The sequence below is a fragment of the Mauremys mutica genome, chromosome 1, assembly GCF_020497125.1.
Source record: "Mauremys mutica isolate MM-2020 ecotype Southern chromosome 1, ASM2049712v1, whole genome shotgun sequence".
Classification (NCBI taxonomy): domain Eukaryota; kingdom Metazoa; phylum Chordata; order Testudines; family Geoemydidae; genus Mauremys; species Mauremys mutica.
In genome coordinates, this window is record NC_059072.1 from 4,910,998 (window position 1) to 4,934,341 (window position 23,344).

Sequence of the window (23,344 nt, forward strand, 5' to 3'; positions counted from 1 at the left end):
AGGGAGGGACCTCACACTGCTTAGTACCCTGGTGGCAAATGCTTCCCGCTCTGGTGGGGCCTGATGTTTACACAACAGCTAGTCACGTCCCTGCTTTGAGGAGCTCAGGGTCTGAGTGGAGATGAGACCAGGAGGAGATGGGTGGCCAGAAGAGAGAGGAAACTCTGGGTATTGCAGATATCGGGAGGGAAACCAAGTCCTGTTCCTTAGCCATAAGGTCTGACCCATCCTGCCTCCCTCTGGGGGTCCCAGTCCTCTCCTCCCCTGGGATCTGGGCGGGTCAGGACACAGTCAGAGGGATGCTGCTACCTGGGGCCAGGAATGGGACAGGGGAGACACACACAGACCTGCATGCTCAGGACAGTTTATTCTTGTCGTGGGCTGCAGCCACTGAGGGGAAGGGAGGGAAGGGGCAGGCGTGTAACTAGAACAGAGACACCTGGGGGAAGAGAGTTTGCAGCTGGGGAAGTGAGATCTGGTCTCTCAGGGAGGGAGGGGACTGGCCCTCCATGCAGCAAAGGCATCGGAAAGTCTGGGACGTTGCCTGATCATGCCCAAAGAGCCCAGTTCTCTTGCATCCCAGGCGCTGAGCTCCCACTTCAGGTGCAAGCGAGCGACTCCCCTGGCTAGGGTCGATACTTGCAAACGTAGCCGTTTTTCTCATAACACTTGTTATCGTTCCATTCCAAAAAACCTAGAAGGTAAAACAGAAATCACTCGGGTGGGGGAAGGGCGATTGGGGCCATTCCTGCCCTTACAATGACATCCCTCCTCGTTGCACCCTGCTGAGAGAAGACCCCCCCCCCCGAGCTGCTGGGCATGAGGCTGTGAGGATGAGAAAGCTGGAGACGAAGCCCCATGTGCCTCAGACAGGGACAGGCTCCATTGCTCCCTGAGGGACGCTGTGTCAGCGGGAGACCCTCTTCTATTGTGCTGGAATGTGTCTGATGAGAGCATGACGGGGCCTCTTGGTGCTAGGTGCTGTGTCCATACACACACCGACAGACAGTCCCTGCCCCAGAGCACAGTTTAAGGAGACAAGAGGTGGGAGGGGAAACTGAGGCCCTTAGTGGGGAAGTGACTTGCCCAAGGTCACCAGAAGATCAGTGGTAGGGCTGGGAACAGAACATTCAGACTCGTGAGCATCTGAGGCTGGGCGAGCTGTGTGACTAGCATAGTCCTTGAAGAATGAGTCACTCATGAGTTAGCGAGTGAGCTTTCCCTGTTCAGCCAGCTCTTCGTCCTATTGTCAGTGAATGGGGTGAGACCTTCAGCTCTGCTCCATCCCGCATGCCACTCCAGCAACACGGACAGCAGGAAAATGGCTTAAATGACCAGCTGGGGGTTCCTCTTGCATAGGGGAACCCAGCAGAGACAGCTGCCCTGCCCAGTCCTGGTTCCCCAGCATAGGGGACAGGCAGGGATGTGGCTGAAGCCCTGTGCTCTGGCTGTCCAGGTTGTTACTGCCATTGCCAGAGTATCCCTGAGGCTGCTCTAAATTGCCCTGGGGCCAAAATAGCCCCCGGCTGCCTCCAGAATCAGGGTGCCAAAGGCACCAATGGAAGAACCCCGCCTGCATATCACCTAGTGGGCAATAGCTCTGCTTGGGTCTTTTCCTTTAACTGATCGTCTGCGGCCAAATGTACAGGATGGCCTGTCTCTGGCTGGAGCTGAGCCTCAAACTGGGACACATGGGGAGGAATTTTCGGGTGAGATCAGGGGAGAGGGAGCAGCAATGTGAGCTGAGGGAGAAGGCAGGGTGACAGGACAGGAGGCCATGCCTGCAGAGAGAGCTGCAGTGTGTGGCTCCTTCATTGGTGCATGTGTATTTGAACGTCTGCTTACCCTTGTAGTTCGGCAGCTCAGTGCAGTACTCGACATCACCAGTATTGTTTGGTTCCCCGCCGTTCCAAGCTTTGTAGTAATACCGGGAGCCATCAGTCCACCTCCAGCGTCTGTACTGCAGAGACAGGGGAGAAAAGTCTTAGGGTCCCCAAAAGAAGAGATCTTGGTGACAAGGCACCATAGAAACACCTAAACCCAACACAGAAGTGCCCCACTCAGGCAGTGGGAGAGTCGGGGAAGGGCTGTGGGGCAGTCGGTGGGGAGAGGCCAGCTCAGGGGGATGGGACCTGGAGTCACTGATCTAATAGTAACACTTAGCACATGAATTTCACCTTCTTCCTTCCATGCCCTTTGCCTGTATTAACAAATCTCCGCACCATGAAGCAGTCACTCCGGAGTGTGTTCTAGTCCCTAGTGGGCACAGCCCCCTGGGGGGCACTGGTGGTTTTAAGGTGGATGATCTCATCCTGCTTAAGCAAAATAAAAGTGCATCTGTGATGGAGCTGCTGGATGGACAGTGAATGGGACACGGGGCCTTTTCCCCTCCAGTGGGCTCAGCGTCAGTCTGGCCCCAGTTAGCAGGACTGGGTAGCTCAGTAGAATCAGAGAAGGGGACATGGGGCGTTTCACCTCTAGGCAGTGATGAGCTGCCAAAATATTAACAACCGGTTCCCTCCTCCTCACACCACGAGGGTGACCCTCCCCACCCCCCGGGACCCCTGCCCTATCCACCCCCTTCCCTGTCCCTTAACTGCCCCCTGCCACCCCATCCAACCCCTCCTCTTATTCCCGATGGCCCCCCAGGACTCCCGCCCCATCCTACCACCCCTTCTCTCTTTCCCGACTGCCCCTGGAACCCCTGCCCCTAACTGCCTCCCACCGCCCCATCCAACCCCTGGTCCTTCCTGACTGCCCCCCCAGGACCCTTGCCCCCATTCAATTCCCCTGTTCCCTGCCCTCTGACCACCCCCAGTCCCGACCCTAATCCACCCCCCGCCCTCTATCCAACACCCTCTCCCTGCTCCCTGTCCCCCTTACCCTGCTGCCTGGAGATGGGGGCCGTGCCACCCAGAGTCAGGGCTGGGAGCCACGGGCACTGGGCTGCAGTCGGGGTCCAGGTCGGCGTCTGGGTCCGGCCCGGAGCCTCGCCGCCTGGCCGGAGTCGGGGTCCAGCCCGGAGCCTGGGGCCGGCGCGGAGCCGCGCTGCCCAGAGTCGGGGCCGGGGTCAGGGTCAGAGCCGGAGCCGCGCCGCCTGGCTGGGGATGCGCGGTACCTAGAGCCCTCCTTGTGCCCTCCCCCCGCTCCAGCTCACCTGCAGGAAGCTGCTGCTTCCTTCTCAGCCCTCCCAGGCTTCCCGCGCTAACAGCTGATTGGCGGGAAGCCCGGAGGGAGAGCCTTCAGAGGAGGAGGCAAAGCTGGAGCCAGGTGAGCTGGGACCGGGGGCAGGGCAGGGAAGGGAGCTGCTGGAGCCTTTGTTAAATTTAAAAGCCCTTTACAACCGGTTCTAAAAGGGTTTCTAAATTTAACAACCGGTTCACGCAAACAGGTGCGAACCGGCTGCAGCTCACCACTGCCTCTAGGGGTGCTGGCTCTGGCCTGGCCTCAGCTCATGCAGGGACTAGCTGGCTTCGGGGGTCAGAGAACTAGTGCCCAGCCACTGCCAGGGCCGGTTAAGGTGGATAGTTGAGGACACTAGAGAAAGGGACATGGAGCCCTTCACTCCTCCCACACTGGGTCCAGCCCAGCCTACAGTCTGGGGCAGGGGATCCAGGGGCTGAGCCTGTGTGTGCTCTTCAGGGAGCCTCCTGACCCCAGCGCCTCCCTGTGCAGGGGGGAGGGAAAGGAAACTGATGGAGACAAAGCTTCAGAGGGAGCTTGATAGGTTTACGGAGGGGATGGTGTGAGGGGGTTGCCGGCCGTAGCACGGGCTGGACTCGGTGACCCTGGAGGTTCTTTCTAGTTCTATGTTCATAACGGCTCCTTCCCCCTCTGGGACGTCCTTCCCAGCCTGTGACTGCTCCCCCTTCGTCTCCCTGCCCTAAGGAGCTGGGGGCTCTCCTAAGGAGAACCAGGCCAGGACGGGATCCCCAAGTGGGAGCAGAGGCTCAAGTCTTGGGCAGGAAAAAGTGGCTAGAAAGCTTGTTGAGAGTGGAGTGGAGCCGGGATGTGGGGTGCAGGGGGAGGACACGGCACATTGTATGAGCTGGGAGGGGGAAGGGAGACGGGGCAGTAGCTGGAGAGGCAGGTGCAGGTCAAAGGTCAGTTTGATGATGGGGAGAGCAGGGCCTGGCTGATTTAGAAGGGAAAAGCCAAAGGGGAGTCGGAGCTTACGGAGGGATGGAGACGGAAGGGGTGTGGGAGGGCAGGGGTTAAAGGTGGAGTGCAGATGGGAGACCCTGGGAGTCGGGAAGGGAGAACCTGGCAGCCCCTATGAAGGGCTCATGGTCTCTGCACAGTCCCTGGGAAACAGAGTCATGGCGGGGGCGGAGCAGCTGCCAGAGGCAAAGCAGGCTCTGGGCACTCACCTTCCGGGGATCGTGGAGTCCGATCCAGACGTGATCCTTGAAGCCTGACTCGGTGATGTATCTGGCCACCACGTTCCCTTCTGCCGCAGTGAGAATGGAGGCGAGATGGGCCCCATTGTGGTGATACTGACACTGCACCTGCAGCAGGGACATCAGCGAGGCCTGTTACTCCACAGGAGGAGGACGCTGTTTGGCACTGGTGTGGGGTCCTGCCCCACCAGGCTGCAGCAGGAGCAGGGATGGCTGTGAGGGGAGAGAGCCCCCATCAGTGCTCCCGAGCCCCAGGGCCTGGCACCAGCCACGTCACTTCTGCAGCCTCCCCACCCCACCTCTGCAGGGGTACACGCTGGGGCCAATGGTGATGTCACCAAACCCCGTCAGCCCCTGCCCACTAACCCCCCCACCTGGTGGATCCCTGAGAAGAGCCTCGTACCTCAGCCTCCGACCAGGACACCTTTTCGGGGAAGAACGCATAGCATCGATCATTGTAGAGCAGCCAGTCACTGGGACAGGACGTGGCCCCTAATCCTGATCCGAGGGAGGGGATGGGACGGGATGGGATGGGATGGGACGGGGAGAGAGAAAACAGTGTGGTGAGAGGCTGTTTCGGAGAAGAGAATGGGAGCAGAGCTGCCGGCTGTCATCCTTCCAGTTTCTCCAGGTCTCCCCAAATCCTGTGAACTTTTGCCCTCTCTCAAAATGGCCACAATCTCCTATTACTTTCAGTGGGGCTGAAGCCAGTCAGTTAATAGCTGCCACTCCCTTGCCACCTTTGTCCGTGACAGTGCGGCTGTCCTACTAAAAATTACCCCTGTCTCCTCTCCAAGGGGACAGGAGCTGGGCTGCCCTCAAGGAAGATGATCTGCGCAGGAGCACTGGGGAACCTGACGGGAAGGAGTATCAAGGGGGTTGAGTCAGAGGTAGGGTGACCAGACAGCAAATGTGAAAAATCGGGATGGGGTTGGGGGTAATAGGAGCCTATATAAGAAAAAGAGCCGAAAATCGGGACTGTCCCTATAAAATCAGGACACCTGGTCACCCTAGTCAGAGGGGACTATGGGGTGAGGCTGGGGAGCACTGGATGTCTGTGGGACTGGGAGCAGAGGGGAGGTTGGGGGCACTGGAGTTTAGTAGAGGCTGAAGGGACACCACATACTGATTTGCCAGCCGAGTGAGGAGGGCTTTGAACTAGATTCAAAAGGGGCGGATGACAAAGTCACCTGTAGGATTTTAACAGAAGGTTAGATGTGGTTGGAGGGAGGAGCTGGAAAATTATAAAAGGGTGAAAGGATCAACAAGAGGGATAACAGTGCAGGAATCTGCTGTACATCTCAGATGTCTCTACACAAATGCAAGGAGTATGGGGAGTACATGGAGGAACTGGAAGTATTAGTATATAAGCTAAACTATGACTTGGTCAGCATCCCAGAGATTTAGTGTTCTGAATCTCACGACTGGAATATCGCTAGAGAGAGGTAGAGCTTGTTCAGGAGGGACAGGCAAGCACCACATGGCTTTTAAAAGGGAACAAAGAATATCTGGGAAATTATAGACCAGTAGCCTGAGTTTGATACCTGCAAAGATACTGGATCAAATGATGAAACAATCAAGTTTGTAAGTGTAAGCAGAGTCAGGATGAGCTCTACCCTGACATCTGGTGGCAAATTATGGGGAGTGTGGAAAGGAATTTCAGGTATTTGCATTGGCATTTCAGTTATTTGCATTGGCACCCCCCATCCCACCTAGCATAGCCCACAGCAGCCTGGGATGGTTATTTTGACAGCTTTGGGATCCCCAATTTCTTTGTTATTGGGAAGGAGGAATAAAGTGGTGTCACCCTGATTATGTGAATGAGGAACTATGAGACTGCGTTATGACAGAGAGTCTTACCATTAATTAAGTAGCACTTGCTAGACAAGGGACATGGGTGCCAAAACCCAGTGAAATGAGAGAGGTTGGAGGCTGGTGTATGGCCTGGCCCGGCCCACTCTGTGAACAGTTTCCTCTCTTTACTGTTAAAGAGCAGAGCTAATTTTGTTTCCATTTGAAGTCTATCTAGAGACTGCTGAGCTGAATTCACATTGGGCCAGTAGTGCACCAGCACTGGGGCTCCCCTACTACAAGCTGAAATCACTGAGTGCTGTGTTCACTAGTGGGGGAGCCTGAAGATCTATCACCAAGCAGCTGGCAGAGCGGAGCAGTTTGCAGCGTGTTGGAGCAGCCCATGGAACAGTGAGCAGAGTGGAGCGGTTTGTGGGGATGGCTGGAGTGGCTCACGGGTCAGCTGGAGGAGCGGCACTGCTGGCGGAGTGGAGCTGGTCATAGGGAAGGTTGCAGCAGAACTCCACGGAGAGGCGGAGCAGTTGGCCCTGGCCCACGTAAGGTGCCCCTTAACACCCTGTGTGTGCCCCCCCCATTTCCCCCCAGGCTGGGGGGTAAAACTCTGCAGATAAGCTTTTGAACTCTGGAGTGGCACTGACCAGAGACTTTTGGGTTGTTGGACTCTGGGGTGATTGGACTTGAGACCCTAAGGGGGAAAGGACAGTGCCAAACGTACCTGGAGGTGGGTTTTTGTTGCTTATGGTTTGTGTTATAATCCTGTTTGTGCTGTTTTTTCAACGTGATGCCGCATTGTTTCCCTCCTTTATTAAAAGGATTTTGCTACACTCGGACTCCGTGCTTGCGAGTGGGGAAGTATTGCCTCCTAGAGGCGCCCGGGGGGGGTGGTAGGTAATTGTCCCAGGTCACTGGGTGGGGGCTCGAGCCGGTTTTGCATTGTGTTATTGAAATGGAACCCCTGGATACTGAACCCGGCCCTTGTTGCTGCCAACTCAGAGGGGCAGAAGGGTTACATAAGCATCTACAGGATCATTGGGTTATAAGTAATGGCAAACATGAAATTGTCAAGATCAAACCATGCCAAGCCAACCTCATTTCCTTCTTTAACAGGGTTACTGACCCCGAGAAGAGGGGGAAGCTGTGGACTTGATAGATCTTGATTTTTGACACAGTCCCACATGATCTTCTCATAAGCAAACTATGGAGATGTGATCTAGGTTAAATCACTATAAGGTGGGTGTAGTTGGGGAGGTTTGCTTGTTTTCTGTCAAATGAGTGGAACACATTTAGTGGGTCCCTTGGTGCGGTCTGTCCTGGGTCTGGTGCCATTCAACATTTCAATGAATGCCTTGGATAATGGAGCGGAGAGTATGCTTATAAATTTTGTGGATGACACCTAGCTGGGAGGGATTGCTAGCACTTTGGAGGACAGGATTAGAAGCCAGGTGGCCTTAACAAATTGCAGATATGGTCTGAAATCAACCACCTGAAATTCAGTAAAGACAGGTGCAAAGTACTTCACTTAGGAAGGAAAAATCAAATGCACAAGTACAAAATGGAGAATAACTGGCTCGGCTGTAGTCCTGCTGAAAAGGATCTGGGGGTTATAGTGGACCACAAATTGAATGAGAGTCAACAATGTGATGCAGTTCAGACAAAGGCTACAATCATTCTGGCTCACGTTAACAGGAGTGTTGCATGTAGGACACAGCCTGTAATTGTCCTGCTCTGCTCGGCTCTGGTGAGGTCTCAGCTGGAGCTCTGTGTCCAGCTCTGGGTGCTGCACTTTCAGGAAGAGGTGGACAAGATGGAGAGATTCCAGAGGACAACAACAAAAACACTAAAAGGCTTGGAAACCTGATCTGTGAGGAATGTTCAGAAAACTGGGCAAATTCAGTCTATAGAAAAGAAGACTGAGGGGTGACCAGAGAACAGTCTTGACATCTGTTAAGGGCTGTTATAAAGAGGATTGTGATTAATTGTTCTCTATGTCCACTGATGGTAGGATGAGCAGTAATGGGCTTAATCTGCAGCCAGAGAGATTTAGGTTCGATATTAGGAAAAACTTGCTAACTCTCAGGGTAATGAAACTCTGGAACAGGCTTCCAAGGGACACTGTGGGTTCCCTGTCAATGGAGGGTTTTAAAAACAGGTTGTCAAGGATGATCTAGGTTTACTTGATCCTGCCTCAGTGTGGGGGGCTGGACAAGGTGACCTCTGGAGGGCCCTTCCAGCCCCACAATTCTATGATTCTCTGATAGCTGAGGGCCCAGAGACGGAAGGGGAGGCAGAGAGCTAGTGACAGATGGGGCGGGGGGGGGGGGGGATTAGCAGTGTGTGGAGTAAGTGCAGAGATCTGTGGGGCTAAGTAGGGAAGGGGAGGGGAGAAATAGTCTATGGGTCCCAGCATTTTTATTTTGAGTGAAGGAGGAGGAGGGAGGAGTTTGGATTATCCCAAAGCAGAAGGATCAAGTTTAGGAAGAGGCGCCATTTTGAGCCCAATGAAAGAAACGGATGTCACTCATTTGGGATGTTATCACCACACTCTGTTTCCTGGTTGGGATGGGACCTCCCCTTTCTGCTGCAGAAAGACACCCCCTAAGCAGCAGCAGGAGATGGGGGCGGGTTTAGTTCACAGCCTGTCTCTCACACTCAGCCCCAGGTCTCAGGGATTCCCTCTGCACCCAGAGCTGGGGAAGCAGGAAGCAGCTTCTCTCCTTGGGCAGGTGCTGAACCGCTGGCTGGGGTCTGGCTTAGTGGGGTAGGGGCTCTGGGGACCCAGCTGTGTTGGCTGTTGCCACATGGTGGGGCTGGGGCCCCTGAGTGAAATGAATTCACTTCCCATCAAGGGCAAACAGAGCCTGGGGTCTCCAGCTCCGAGGGGCTGGGCAGGGGACTCACCTTCCAGCGAGGGGTTAAAGATCAGGCAGCCAAGGAGGCAGAGGCTGAAGTAGGCGACTGGCCCCATCTTCTCGCTTCCCCTGGGGAGAAAACACACAAGGGAGATGGAGCCATGAGAGCCTGAGACGAGCCCTGGAGCGACCCCCCTCCGCTGTGTGGCATTTCACAGGAGGAGGTGCTTCAGAGCTGGGGCTGTTTGCTAAAGGGCCTGGCTGGGCTGGAAGGGCCCTGAGAGGGATCCCGTCGCCTAGCTAGGGTTGCCGATGTTGGTTGGACGTATTCCTGGAGATTTAATCACATCACATAATCTTTAATTCCTGCAGACTCCAGGCCAGTCCTGGAGGGTTGGAAACCCTAACCCCAGCCGTGGAGGACCCAGCTCAGAGCCCAGCTTCCTGCTTCTGAAGGGCCCTTCCGCCCCTCGCCCTCACCGAGCCGCGCTGCAGGGACAGAACTGGACACCCAGCTGAGAGCCAGGTCTCAGCTGCTCAGTGACTGGGCTCTGCAAGGCACACCGCCAGGGACTCCCCGAACCAGGGCTGCAGGTGGGGAGGAGATGGGGGGGCAGCTGGGAGGTTGGGGTCACTCAGATGGGACCTGGGTCCCAGGCAACAGGGTCCCATTTGCAGAGCAAAGTGGTTCTCAGAAGGGGCATTTGCCATCTCCCGCTGTCCCTCTCTCCCCAGTGCTGGGGCTGGCAGGTCCCCACGGTAACCATCTACATGGAACGTGGAGGGAGAGCAGAGGTGGGAGGAAGGAAGAGTCTGGAAGAGGCCCCAGTGCCACCAGGATGGAGGCCAGTCTGTGTGCACTTGGCTGGAATGCCAGCTGCAGATGCAGCACCTCTGCAATAGTTCTCTGACTAGAGACCAGTTTAGTGTTAGAAACCTGGAGCCTCTCAACTTATCACCCAGCACCTGGTACATGAGACACCCACTGACCTGACCCTGGGGCCTTTCCCCCACTAACAGGTGTTTGAATCACACTCATATTTCCAGCTCCAGGGAGACTGAGTGTCTGGAAAGCCAACACTGTGTGGTTGGGATGGGGGGGAGGAGTGATAGTCGCTGCACCTCGTGGTGGGGGTTGGGATCCCTGTGGCACCAGGCCTGGGAGAAGGGTCCCAATGGGAGAGCTGCCCGGCAGAGTGATGCTCCGTGGGGACTGGACACAGGACTGGATGCCGGGCCCAGCTCTGGGAGGGGCAGAGCGCTCGGCAGGGCTCTGCCGGGCGTTAGGGTGCTGCATGCAGGGCTGTGCTGGGTGGGACAAAGGGGTGAGACAGAGACGGCCCCGGATCAGGGGACTCACACAGGGCACCCGCCCCTGTAATGGATCAGCTGCCGCCAGCCACCCGGAGCAGGAGGAGGAAGAAGCTGGAGGAAGCCAGGGTCTCACCTGATTGTCTTTCTGTGTAGCTGCTCTGGTGCAAGGTCAGATCAAGTGCAGCCTGCATGCGACACTGGCCGTGCCTGGGGCATTTATAGACCAGTCCAGGGAAGGGAAAGGGGGAACCAGGTGTCAATACTGAACATGCAAATCTGTGCTAATGAAGGATACAATCATTAAATGCCCAGGCAAACAGAGATAAGAGGAGCCTTGACACACCCATACGCTCAGCTGTGAGCAGGAGGAAGCGTTTGTCAGGGCTCAGATAACAGATAAAATAAAAGCTGTTCCCTCCCCTCTCGTCAGTCAGCGCTGAGGTCAGTGTGGCTGTGGGGAGCCATCGTGCCCTGGCCCTGACTGGCCCAACTGCTCACGTCCATCTTGTCCCATGGAAAGTTCGGGGTAGAGCCCCAGGGAGTGTAAATCAGCTGGAGTCCCCCTGAAATCAGTGGGAGGATCCCCAGCGGGTACAGGCTGGTGTGGGGCTACTGGAGTCCTTGGGGTCAGAGCCCCAGCTGGTGGGCGTTGCTCAGAGCTCTGCTGGAATCACCGGGGCTAGAACCCCAGCAGGTGTGAACTGGCCAGAGCTCCACGGGAGTCACTGGACTCAAGCAGCTGGGGCCTGGCCCCCATCAGTGCAGGGTAAAATGGCAACTTCCCAATTCCTGGCCCTCAAGCCCGGGGAGCCCTCAGCCCATCACGCGCCCTGTGCTTGGCTCCTCAGCGCCCTGCACTGGGTGTTGTCATTTACACCTGTGCGAAGAGACTGGGAAAAGCACCATCCTCCCTGGGGGGCGATTTACACCTGCTGGGCCCTGGTGTAAATGGTCATGTATGGTGCTGGGGACAATCAGGCCCACGAGGACTGGATGATAACTTGCGGGTGCTGCCTGTGGCTGAGGGGTTGGCCCTGTTCTGGGCTGCCCACGCTCCCTCGTGTCTGTCTCTCTGCTGCATTTCAAGGGAGCCCATTACCCTGGTATGTAGGTGCTGACGATGGCCCAATGAAAGCACCTGAAGTGACTCTATTCTCACATGTCTGTGCTTTGGCTGCTTGTATCTGGGGATATTTATTGTCTCTTTAATATGGTGGTCATGGCTCCTGTTACAGTGGGGAGCTTTTGCCACAGTTCAGGTTTTTACTGTGCCCTGATGCAGGGTTTGGCATGTGGAGTTTGTATTGTCCTAGGTTGCCGTGTGGTACCAATTGAAATGCCTTGCAGAAGTCAGGTAGATGACATCAACCCTGTTACCTTTATCAACCAAAGGTGCGAGTGCATCAAAAAATATCTCAGGTTAGGTTGACAAGATCATTCGGGTCTGGGTCGCACTCTAGTGAAAAGCTGCAGAAAATCATAGTTTCCTCAAACTGTTTGGGAAATCTGAAGACCCTGCCATTAGACTTTGAGGGTTTTATTTAACTCTCTCAGGCCTTTGTCCCATCTTTACTAAAAGGCACCGATGCGTAGCCAATGCTTAAATAACAATCAGTCATAATTTGGGGGCCTTAGTCCCTACACAGTCATGACAGGATTAAGGGAGATCCAGTCTGAAACAAATGATCCCCACTCTGGGCTCCGTTCTCTCCTGGTGTGACAGAACCAGGAATGGTCTGTAATGTTTTTATGAACAATGTGCACTTCAGTTGCCCACTGGCCTTTGTATTATTACTCACTGGGTGCAGAGGGGTTAAAATGCTTCCCCTGGAATGGAGGGAAGGGATGAGGTGTTTGACTCTCGTACCTCTCTGGTTGGAGACCAGAATCATGAACATGAACGGACCAGAACCTACACAGGTGATTGGAGGATCGGGCGATACAAAGGGAGAGCCAAAGACCAGGACACTAACACTGAGTGACTGGGAAGTCGAGGCAGGCTGAACATGTGAACTCAGCGTGGCTGGCAGCAGAAGGACAATGGACTGCAGGTGTCAGGGGCCTGCATTAAGAGCAGGGTTCACAGACACACAGCAGCTTCCATTTTGGGACTCTGAGAGAGGAAGAGAGAAGGAGGAGGTCAGAGAAGCAGGGCATGGCGAAGCCGTGGCTTCCACCAAGGTGAATTCTGTCCTAAGCTCACCGCTCATGCCGGCCTAAAGACTCTTCCAGCTTCGGTATTTGTGGTGACTAATAAACGTGACCATGTTTTGAGAAGGCTGCCCAGTGTCGCTGCAAACGCTGACGTGCGTTGCACCCGGAAGGGGTGAAATGTCTCTCTCAGGAGTCTGACTTCAGTTGGACTCGCTGCAGGGAGCCACAGACAGACACGGGCTGCTGGATCCCCAGGGCTCAGACCTGCAGTCATTGAAGTCGTGGGCTTAGGTGCATGTCATCCGACGAAGTGGGTATTCACCCACGAAAGCTCATGCTCCAATACGTCTGTTAGTCTATAAGGTGCCACAGGACTCTGCTGCTTTTACAGATCCAGACTAACACGGCTACCCCTCTGATACGTAACCCATGTAGATACTTATAGAATGATCAAGTCACCCCTTAATCTTCTTCTTGTTAAGCTAAATAGACTGAGCTCCTTGATTCTATCACTACAAGGGATGTTTTCTCATCCTTTAATTGTTCTCGTGGCTCTTCTCTGAGCCCTCTCCAATGTAGGAACATCCTTCTGGAACCGTGGGCACCAGAGCTGGACACAGGGTTCCAGCAGCCGTTGCACCACTGCCAAACACAGGGGAAAAAACCCTCTCCGCTGCTAAACGAGATTCCCCTGTTTGTGCATCCCAGGATTGCATGAGCCCTTTTGGCCACAGCCTTGTGCTGGGAGCTCATGTTCAACTGATTAGCCATCCCCACCCCCAAATCTTTTACAGAGTCGCTGCTTCCCAGGATAGAGTCCCCCATCCGGTAAGTCTGGCCTATGTTCTTTCTTCCTAGATGTCTACATTCACATTTAGCTGTGCTACAGCACATATCGGTTGCCTGCATCCAGTTTCCCAGGAGATCCAGGTCGCTCTCTATCAGTGAGGTGGCCGCTTCATTATTTGCCAGTTCCTGGCACAGACATCAAATACAATTAACATACTGGTCGTCAAAGATTTTCCTCAGAAATGTTTTCCTCAGCAAACACTGACTCGCAGTTTACTGCTAGTCAAGGAACCTTTATTCACAGCTAGCAGCCAGCTTCATTGCTCAGCCTGACTATCACATATCACAAAATAACTATGATCAACCCTCAGAAGCCCACAGCTGTAGGGACCAGTTGACCCTCTGGCCCATTTGGCAGCAAAGGTGGTCATTGCCCAGCCAGAAGAGGTGAGAGGGCGTCTGGGTTATGGAGGCAGCTGACGATGTCTGCACTGGGGAGGGGATGCAGCTCTCCCTGCTGTTTGTGGGCAGGGTCGGGGTGACGATACTTTGGGGAGGCTTGAACTCCTATTTCCCCACTCTGGCAGCCCTTAATAGGAAGCAACTGCTCCCCTGGGCCTCAGGCCGGTCCTGAGACCCAATCCCTCCCCGACACCGTGCTGCCCCAATGCCAGCTAAATGCAATTATCTGGAGTATGGTGAATGTGTCTGTGAGCTGGCAGGTCCTTCCCTTTGCACCCCATTGCCTCTCACTGATTCTCCCCATGGGCTGCCCGCAGAGCACCAGTGTCCCCGCAGGGACAAATGCTGATTTGGGGCTGGATCATGTGCCCCTTAAATCAACAGGAGCTTTGTTTCCAAGAAATGCGGGTGGCTACTTAATGAGCCCTGAGAAGCAGAGGAATGATAAGAGTCTGTAGGCAAATGCCCATTTCCAGGTGAAATGCAAAGCAGGTCAATATTTGCTGATGATTGGTGTCTGGGGTTCAGCCTGAGACTCCCCACCTACCTCTCATCCCCCAGTCAAGCCCAAGTCTCCAGCTGTCTCTCTGACATCTCTTCCTGCTGCCAGCTCACTGAGCACCCCACCTTTTCTCCAGCGCCACCCTTCTCTGGCACCTTTAATAAGGCTAATGAAGAGCTTATGGATAGTAGCAAGGTAGCTAATGTGAACGAGGATATGGACGTAGAAATTACCACATCTATGGTGGGAGTCAAACTCAAACAGCTTAATGGGACTAAATCAGGGGCCCGGATAGTCTCCGTCCACAAATATTAAAGGAACTGGCACACGAAACTGGGAGCCCAATAACAAGAATTTTTTTATGTATCTGTAAATTCATGGGTCGTACCCTATGACTGACTAGCTAACAGGATTGCTAACATAGGATCTATTTTTGAAAAAGGGAAAAAAAAGTGATCCAGGAAACTACAGGCCTGTTAGTTTGACCTCAGCTGTGTGCAAATGCTGAAGAGAAAGTAGTTAAGGACACAGAGGTAAATGGTAATTGGGATAGATTATAACATGGGTTTACAAAAGGTAGATTGTGCCAGGAGAACCTAGCGACAGGAGGGGGTTCCCAGGTGCCACGGTATCTGCTAAAACACCATTTCTCAAGTGCAGCCACCAGGGGCTTTCCCTGTGGTGACGGCAGTTTTCTGGGCAGGGGGTGGGGGAAGCATCAGGCTGGGTGAAGCCTGGAGCCCCCCCGCAGCAAGAGTTGGTGGCCGCACTCTGAGGCCACCAAAAAATTTGTTGCAAGAACCCCTGTGCTAGAACCACGGCCCTTAGCCAGGGCCTCAGAGCAGGGACACACCTGGTGCCACCCCTTGGCAGCCCCCAGCAGTGGGCTCACAGCCCGGTGGCACCCCATGGCTATCAGGGGGCGGGCAGAGGTGGGCTCGCTGCCATGGGTTATGGTAGCACACGCCCAGGTGGTACCGGGGGTGTACGGTTGGTGGAGCCAGGTGCCTTGAGCTCAGCTGTGTGGCTGGGGCCTGAGCGTTCAGGATCCCCCTGAGGACTAGGGTGTGTGGATGGAGCTGTGGGGTCCTTCCCCATCCAGCCAGCTAGGATTGCTCACATTGTATTTAAAAAATACAGGTCAGAGCTCAGATGTCCCCAAATCTTGACTCGAACCTCTTGGGGAAGTCCCTTCCATCCTCTCTGGTATCCGGGCCCCATGCCCGCCGGCCTCTCTGTGTGCCAGCAGCGGGGCTCAGCGTGCTGTTCCTGCACGGGGGTGGGGAGCCGCTGTGCCCCACAGACCGGCTCCCCAGTGGCCCTGCTGCTGGCTCCAACCCCACCAGTTGGGATTCACCTGAAGTGACGGGCCAGGGAGCAGTGGCAGCACCACATAGGCTTGGGCGGTCGCAGGGAGCTGGCTGGCGGCTGAGCAGAAAGGCAGTGGATCTGGGCTGCGCTGCTCTGCCACCTCACACTGCTGCTGCTGCCGCACTGTGGCCCAGCTGGCTTGGTGCCTCCTCCCTGCCTGCTGGCCCCAGGTCACACAGGGGAGGAACTGGAGCCCGAACTGGTGGGGGTAGGGCACACTCGTTTGAAGGCGGGAGGAGGGGCTGCCGCCATCTCTTCTGGGAACACACAGCCGTGGGGTGAGGGGAAGGGGTTGCAGCTCACTCCAGTCATGGGAAGCAAGGCACCAAATGGTGCTCAGGAGCCTGATCCCGGGCTGCAGTCTTGTGGTGGGATTGGGAGGAGCAGGTGCAGTTGGGATGGGGGCAGTGAGGGGGTCCTGGAAAATGGATATTGATCATCCTGGCCCATGCGTGTGAACGGCTCCAGCACCGCAGCAATGGGTGAGCTTGTCTCTGCGACCCATCACAGCCCCAGGCCCTCTCCCCAGTGGTGAATTAGCCACTGGGCCAATGGGGCCCGTGCCCAGGGGCCCCAGGCAATTTGCGGGCCCCATAAAAATGGGCACCCCCACACCCTGACCTGCTCCGCCTGCCCGGCCCTCCTGCCCAGTCCTGGGTTGACTAATCCCATTATGTTAATTTGCAAGTTGGGTTGTTAGTCTCCCTGCTCTGGCCACTTTCCAGCCTGGGCAATTCCATTGCACCTCCCCAGGTCCCCGGGCGGCTTCACGCTGGATGTTGCAGTCATCTTCTCTCCCTGTCCGCCACTGCCCTGTGGTTGGCTTGCACTGGCTTTCGTCCAGGTGCAATTGTCTTGCCTCCTTTCAGTAAAATGGCTTTCTACTGGCTCACCGCAAAGGGGGCTCCCCCTCTGTAACTGCTAAGGGGTCTGCATGTTTGCATGCAGCTGTGGTTGCTGTTCTCTTTTTAAACAGCTGCCATGTTCCACTGCAGAGGTGGCTGCTTTCCAGTGGTGGGTGAAATGACACTTGAATAGGGTCTAAAATGTGGCACCACTGAATTTCAGTAGGTGTCGTCGCAGAGCAGAAGGTGGGAGGTTGGTGGGTTATGTTGTATTTGTTCTACAACAGTTTCATGAAGTTATGGTCTCTCTCTCTGGGCCATCGGTGGAGTCAGTTTGTATATTTGAGGCATCACTAAACCAGGCAGCGTTTTCTCTGCCCACTAGAGTACAAGGTGGAGTCGCTGTGACTTGACATCTGACTCAAGCTTTGAGGGCTTCCGTCCAGCTGGAGGTTATGGGGAGGCTGCGGGAGTGGGTGGGTGAGGGTCTGTGGTCTGCCATGTACAGGAGCTCAGATGGGATGAGCTGGTCCCTTCTGGTCTTAGTCTGGGACCGAAAGAGCCTGTGCTGGGAAAGGGGACTGGCCAGAGTAGGGTGACCAGATGTCCCGATTTTATAGGGACAGTCCCGATTTTGGGGTCTTTTTTTTATATAGGCTCCTATTACCCCCCACCCCCTGTCCCGATTTTCCACACTTGCTATCTGGTCACCCTAGGCCAGAGCGAGTGTGCAGAGGGTCTGAAGCAGCTGGGGCTCGGGGCTGGGGAAATGCCAGAAGCTGGGATTGGAATAACATGGGCTGGGTTGAGTCCTGCTGAACCTCGCAAGACTGGAGACCAGCCCCTTTGAGACAGGCTGGAGTAACTCACTGGAGCTGCCCACATGCCAGCCAGACCCACAAGCTGGGGTGTCCCAGGCAGTATTTTCCCTGGGAATTGAAATTAGGGGGGTGTTTGAATGTACAGGGGGTGAGGCCGAGGGGTGAGACCATGAGGGGGAAGGTGGGCCGTACAGCACCATAGGGAAAACTGGAAAATGTTTCACAACCATTTGATTAGATTTAACTCATGTTTTAAAATCATCACCCAAATTAAATTTGGCAACTCAAGCCTTCTGTGAAGCACGACATCTACATCCTTCTTGGTTCCGTGTTGTAATTTTGCACAACTGCTAATGGACTGCTCGAACGTGGTGCGTTCATCTTTGGTGGCTTCTCATGTGTCCGGTACTTCCAGCCCTGCAGCTGATATGCTCATTAGTTCATTCACATGATCAGGCAGAAGGCGACTTCGTTCAGAACACAAAATTCTATTGAAACTGTTGGGAGTAGCAAGAGATGAATTTCTCCTTCTTTTATCCCAGGAAACAGAGCACAAAGATCAAGTCGAGTCACTAGTGCTGATAAAAAAGAAGTTGAAGTCAAATTTTCATTCATTTGTCATATGATATTCCACTCTGTGTTCAAATTCTCTATTCTGTCCTGAGCATGTGGCAGCCCCATTGCTGGTAGAGCCTCACTATACTCAACTGCTGGTGTCGGAGAAAAACTCAGTTCTCGCTTTCTGTTTGGGTGCAGCAAAATCAAATACTTATTCTTTCTCTAGTAATTACAATAGAGGGAGGGAGTGTCCTAGGAAACAGGGTTGCCCCTTGTCCCGGACAGGTCTCTCTCAATTGGTAAACAATTACAACAAGCATTTATACCTTTGTTACAGACAATAGCTAGCAATCATGAAGACAGTAAAGAGAAAACAATTGCATTTGTTTATACATAAGCCTTTCTGCTATCTTATTTGTCTCACTACTAGAAAAAGCAAGACTGCATATTTGGTTATCTGAATTGCAAGGTCATAATAACCTTTTACACAGTTCGTTCGTCTATCTCACATTATCTTGCTTCTACAAATCTCACGTCATTAGGGTCACAGCTAGCCTAACTCATGCTAACTACCTGACATGCATTAAGATCCCTTCAAATCCTTGTTAATTATTTCCTGCTTCCACACTGGTGTTTTAGAAGACAGGCATCTGTAAAAGCTACATAGAGGTTGAGTAGAATGCAGAAGTTGCTGTTGTAGATTTGTAAGAATTAAGTTGTGTACTTTTCCAGCAGGCTTAACAAACGCTTGTGGTCCTCTTCACTTAAGGATTCAATATAAGTGCCTTCATTAGTCAATGTCTTGAGTGAAGTCTTTGCTTCTTCCAGAATGTTTTCAGTGGATATCTCTCTGATTGATCCAGGTGTAGTTTTCATTGCTGGACAAAGAGCTACTACTAGTGTAGCAGATGCCTGGATGACATTGTTTAATGACCCAAGAGGTTTCAACAGTAGAAACACAAGAAAGAGAATGGCGATAGTCTTTTCTGAAGGTAGTATCAAAAGCAATTCCACCAGCCTCATTACTTAGATCCGTCCCATCTTGGTAGATACTTTCCAAAGCCAGTAATAATGGTTGCAGTGATTTTAAGACAACAGCCAAGGATCGTTCATGAGAAAGCCAGTGGTTTTTCCCAGATTGGACTAATATGAATTTCAGTCCCAGTGTATCTTCTATTTTTCCCAAAACATTTAGTTTTTTTGGACTCTTGCTGAAAAAAAAAGTATAATGAAGACAATACAGCTGTAGCTTTTGAAATGTCTTTTGAAGATTCCGCAGCTGGTACTAGTGCTAGTTGGAATAGATGGCATCTGTGTATAATAGAGGTTAGGGTTACACTCTTCTCTGAGCAAAGCTTGTACTCCACCATGTCTTCCAGAGAAGTTTGCAGCTCCATCAAACGCACAAGCAGCCGTCTGTTCGGGATCCAATTTACAAGCATTTAATTTTTCTAAGATGTGGGTTGTCACAGATGCAGCCAATGTGTCTTCTATAACCTGAACATCTAGATATGCATCTATTGGTGTACCACTGACATCAAGATAACCCATGCAATGATTTAATATTTGATGCCCATTTGGCTTGGTGCATTCATCAGCCATCTATGCACATTTTTTTGAATGTGGTGAGAGAGTTCTTCACTTTTTCAACTGCTGAGTCTTTCACTGTTGCTTCACATGCTTCTAGCCAGTCAGTTGAGTTTCTTGCATAAAGATAGTGAGCATTTTCCAGTCTTGTTCGGAACCAGTGCCAACTTCAGGGTTAACATGTGACAACGCACTTAACATTGACACCCAGCTTGTAGTGTGCGGTATCTCTTGCTTAAATAGAAAGCCATGTTTGTGCACATAAACTGTGTTGTATCTCCAGCATTCTTAACAGCCTCATTAAGTATGTCTAAATTTGGCTTTGACAGTGACTGGCTTATAAGGCTTTCTGCATGTCAATTATCAGAGGGGTAGCCGTGTTAGTCTGGTTTTGTAGAAGCAGCAAAGAACCCTGTGGCACCTTATAGACTAACAGACGTTTTGCAGCATGAGCTTTCGTGGGTGAATACCCACTTCTTCGGATGCAAGCAGTGGCTTGCACTGAAGAAGTGGGTATTCACCCATGAAAGCTCATGCTGCAAAACGTCTGTTAGTCTATAAGGTGCCACAGGGTTCTTTGCTGCTTCTACAAAACCAGACTAACACGGCTACCCCTCTGATACTTGACACCATGCAAGGCACTGCATTTAGCCGTATGGAGTGGAAATCCATCAACCTCATGAAGAAACTTGCACAAATACAGACGGATATCATCTTCCTTTCCAAATGTAAACGGATGGACATCATACCTAATGGACTAAAGGTAAAAAATCCACTGCTATCTACATACTACACAGACCACAGTGAGAGATTATGCCGTACTCTATCTAAGAAACTGAGGAACCACCTGATCAGCATCCCCACTGCTTGCATCCGAAAAAGTGGGTATTCACCCACGAAAGCTCATGCTGCAAAACGTCTGTTAGTCTATAAGATGCCACAGGGTTCTTTGCTGCTTCTGCATGTCAATGCAGTCCAGAGGCGTGGTGTTTTGCAGCCTTTTCATGAAGTTTGTTCACATTAGGTTTGCTGATCTGTCTGGCAAACCAAGATCCTCCACTTTTACCAATTGTAGCAGTGGGAAGCTTTCCTTCTTCCTAAGCTTTTTTTCAAGAGGTGCAGCAGTAGCTATCTTTTGTAACTTCCATAACTGAGAAAACTTTGACTGACAAATATTGGGAACGACCTTTAGGTTGTAGAGACACTGTTTCTTTGGTAGATAGCTGTATTTGTGCTTTGGGCAATTTGGATGTAGATACATCACTTGAAACTTCAGATGACAAGTTCGTATATTCTTGGTATGTTCTTCATCTTGGTTGGTTTTTGAGGTCTCTGAGTGGAAAAATTGTTGAATTGTTTTTTGTCTTTTCATTTTCATTTGACCTGCAGCACATAAAACAGATATTAATAAATTAAATGTTTGTTAGGATAATGCACATTTAACATAAGGATAATCCAGATTATGCCGAAACACATAATAGTTTTAGATTTCTAAAACAAAATAATCAAATTTTTAAAAAAGTATTTAATTTAAATTGAATTTGAAAAGCTAATTATAATGTAATAATAAAAATATTTAGTACAGAAACTTCCCAAGATAATGACCTATTGAGGTAGTGACGATGTGAGATAACGACCTTGGCAAATAATGCATTTTTAAAATCTTGGTCTAGTAGGAAACATATATTTATATAAGTTTCCCAATCACAAATCTAGCATTCTGGAGTGAAGTCACTAAAACATACTCCAACAAACAAATGTTCCTTGATGTGCCACTCCCTTCTCCCTCCACCGAACCCCACTCACAATTGTTGTCCTGTCAGTGGAGAGGCAGAGTTCAGAGATGTTTTTGCTGGAGTTCACCTACAACCAGAGTGGGAGAGGGGAGAAAGCACCTTGCTCATTCCTCCTTCCGCTTGCTGCTCCGCTGGCTGCTTGCTCTGGCTGCTGTCGTTCATCATTCACCCCGTCCTCTGCTCCGTCGCTGATGGCCCTGTGCCATCACCTTCTGCTATGACCTGCCCCTCTACTGTGACCTCTGGGAGTCGGTCTCTTGAGGTTCTGCTGCTCTTTACTCATACAACAATAATAATAATAATAATAATGATAAATAATATTTCTTTACCTCTGCATTCGATACTAAAGTGTTTTGTAACCCAATACCAGCCAAAAATGATCATGTGGGCAACACAGCTCTGTCTGCTGGATACGTCAGCAGAGTGGGTGTGTTCATGTAACTACAGTCTGGTCCTGAAGCCTTGCCCCCCTCCCCCAGCCCCCGGCTCATCAGTAGCTGTCAGAGAGAGGAGCTCCTTCAGATCTAGTTTAGAAATCATAATTTGATATTATTAGGTCAACCTACATTGCCGAATCGAATGCACCGACATTCTCATCCCAAACACAACTGTGTGAGGAAGCTAGTCTTTGTTCATACTTTTCAAACCTATGATGCTTTTTCAGGTACAAGCATTTTATCATATAATCAAAGGGGCTGACAAAGGAGGTGCTGTATACATAATGAACCGGTTGGGTTATGAACAGGAGGCTGCCAGGCAACTCTCTAACACCACATTCTACGGGCCACTATCCTCTGATCTCGCTGAGGGATACCAAAAGAAACTACACCATCAACAAACTCCCTGCTATAGCACGAGAACAAATCTACACGGACACACCCCAGAGCCCCGACCAGGGGTATTCTATCTCCTACCTAAGATCCATAAATCTGGAAACCCTGGATGCCCCATCATCTCAGGCACTGGCACTCTCACAAGCAGGATTATCTGGACTCTCTCCTCAGTCCCTACGCTACCAGCACTCCCAGCTATCTTTGAGACACCACCGACTTCCATCCTGGCCAACATGGATGTAGAAACGCTTTACACCAATATTCCACAGGAGGACGGACTACAAGCTGTCAGGAACAGTATCCCTGATGAGGCCACAGCACACCTGGTGGCTGAGCTTTGTGACTCTGTCCTCACCCACAACCATTTCAGATTTGGGGACAACTTATACCTTCAAGTCAGCAGCACTGCTATGGGTACCCGCCTGGCCCCTCAGTATGCCAACATTTTCATGGCTGACTTAGAACAACGCTTCCTCAGCTCTCGTCCCCTAGTGCCCCTCCTTGTGCTACATTGATGATATCTTCATCATACGGACCCACGTGAAGGAGGCCCTTGAAGAATTCCACCTGGATTTCAACAATTTCCATCCCACCATCAACCTCAGCCTGGACCAGTCCACACAAGAGATCCACTTCCTGGACACTACAGTGCAAATAAGTGATGGTCACATAAACACCAGCTTATACTGGAAACCTACTGACCACTATACTTACCTACATGCCTCCAGCTTCCATCCAGGACACATCACACGATCCACTGTCTACAGCCAGGCCCTAAAATAGAACCACATTTGCTGCAATCCCTTAGACAGAGACAAACACCTGCAAGATCTTTATCAAGCATTCTTAAAACTACAATACCCACTTGGGGAAGTGGGGAAACAGACTGATAGAACGAGATAGGTACCCAGAAATCACCTACTACAGGACAGGCCCAACAAGGATAATAAGAGAACACCACTGGCCATCACATACAGCCCCCAGCTAAAACCTCTTCAGTGCATTATCAATGATCTACAACCTAGCCTGGAAAATGATCCCTCACTCTCACAGAGCTTGGGAGACAGGCCAGTCCTCGCTTACAGACAACTCCCCAACCCGAAGCAAATACTCACCAGCAACTACACACCACACCACAGAAACACTAACCCAGGAACCAATCCCTGTAGCAAACCTCATTGCCTACTCTGTCCCCATATCTACAAAAAAACTTCAGCAGAACTAAAATTCATTTGCAAATTTAACACCATT

At 51.9% G+C, this 23,344-nt stretch overlaps 1 pseudogene; it reads right to left on the minus strand.

Moving 5' to 3' along the window:
• Window positions 1-626: 626 nt before the first annotated feature.
• LOC123343544 lies at window positions 627-10,591 on the minus strand (annotated as a pseudogene).
• Between the last annotated feature and the right edge of the window lie 12,753 nt (window positions 10,592-23,344).